Source organism: Apus apus, chromosome 13, assembly GCF_020740795.1.
Source record: "Apus apus isolate bApuApu2 chromosome 13, bApuApu2.pri.cur, whole genome shotgun sequence".
Taxonomy (NCBI): domain Eukaryota; kingdom Metazoa; phylum Chordata; class Aves; order Apodiformes; family Apodidae; genus Apus; species Apus apus.
In genome coordinates this window covers 19,145,713-19,147,593 of record NC_067294.1, presented here as the reverse complement: position 1 = coordinate 19,147,593, position 1,881 = coordinate 19,145,713, and positions in this window count along the sequence as shown.

Sequence of the window (1,881 nt, the reverse complement as noted above, 5' to 3'; positions counted from 1 at the left end):
TGGGGGGTCACATTAGCCACCCTCCAGTCACCTGGGACCTTCCCTGTTGACCAGGATTGTTGATAAATGATGGAGAGGCTTGGCAAGCTCCCCCATGAGCTCCCTCAGCACTCTGGGGTGGATCCTGTCCAGCCCCATAGGCTTGTGCCTGTCCAGGTGCAGAAGCAGATCATTAACTACTTCCTCCTGGATTATGGGGGCTTGTTCTGTTCTCCATCCTTCCAGCTCAGGAGGCTGAACATCCTGGGGGGAGCTGGTCTGACTATTAAAGACAGAGGCAAAGAAGGCATTACATATCTCAGCCTTTTCCTCATCCTTGGTTGCCATGTTCTCCCGCATATCCAGCAAGAGATGGAGATTCTCCCTCGCTCTTTTTTTATTGTTGATGTAGTTACTAAAGCTTTTTTTGTTGTCCCTCATGTCAATGGCCAAGTTGAGCTCCAGCGAAATCTCTGCACTCCTCTTGAGTTGCCGGGCCCTTCTTCCAAAGGTGGTAAACCCTCCTTTTTTTCCCCCCAAGTCTCACCTGGGTGGGTCATTTGCACCCAACTGGTCTTTCATCACCATAACTCGCTATTTTTCCAACCATGTTTCTCCCAAAATCACCTACACCTCTGCCTTGGGACTCCTCCACTAAACATCCCATAGCAAGTTTTGTGCAATCCCAAACAGCATTTCCCTGCATACGCTGTGTCCCACCCCCAGGCATAAGCCCCTTATTCTGAAGGGTAGCCTGGACATGAGGCCCTGGACAAGGTGGGCCTTGAAGTGTCCGTGGGCTGGGGTCCTGCCTGTGCCTGTCTGCTCCTTGTCTGGTGCGTGGGCCTGGGAGGGACCCAGCCAGGTGTTTGTTGGGCTGGGCCTCGCTGAGCTCCTGTGTGGGTGAGCAGAGGTGCTTTATGCCGTAACGGACCACAGGTTGCCACATCTGCTGCTTCCCAACCTTGGCTCTGGTGCTTGCTGGCATCTACCAGCTGCTATGCTTGGCAACACCCAGCCAAGGTGCAGGGGAAGGAAACAAGGTGAGTTCTGGACCAGGGACCCACACATTTAGGTCCTGGGGCAGGGCTGAGGGGTCACACCCCCTGCCCCATTTGTGTCCTGGCTCACCAGGGACAGGCAGAGCCCTCTCATCTCCAGCCCTGTCAGCCCATTTGCCCCCATAGCCCCAGGCAGGTAATGCCTTGCATGGTGCAGGGTGGCTGGAACCCTGGGCAGCCCTTCACAGTGGACCACGGGAGATGTGGTGTTCCCTCCATGTCCCCCAAAGACAGGCACTGTGGCACTCAGGGCAGGGTGCTGCTGTAGCCACATGACCCCAGGACCACAGGCAGTTTTTTGATGTTTGTGGTGGGTGCCAGAGCAGGAGGCAGAGAGCAGCAAAGCTGAGTCCTTGCCCCATCCCACCCTGCTGCTACTGGAAGCAGAGCAAGGACCAGCCCATGGTTGCGAGGTGCCTGCACAGGGCTGGGCACTCACCTCATGCCCAGTGGGGCCATTTCAGAGCAGAAGCTAAAGCCAGGCTGGGTAGGCTGACCACTAAGCTGGGACAAGGGCTGGGAGGGAGAGAGGGCAGCCAGGCTGGCAGAGCCATGGCCACAGGCAGCTGGACACTCCACCCCCTCCACCACAGCTGCTTGCACTGCACCCTCACGGCTCATGCAATACATTTCTGCAGAAAATGTCCCAGATGCTGGTAACAGCATGGCCAGCCACCCCCAGCCCAGGCCCCAGCAAGGGATGGAAGCCTGAACTTCTGCAGCAAAGCTGCTGGAAACTGCTTGAAGCCAAGTCCATCATTGCTTCAGCAAAGTCAGACAGCGGTGGGGGAAGCACACCCTCTATGGGACAGGTTTATTAAGACAATCAGGACCTAGCAAC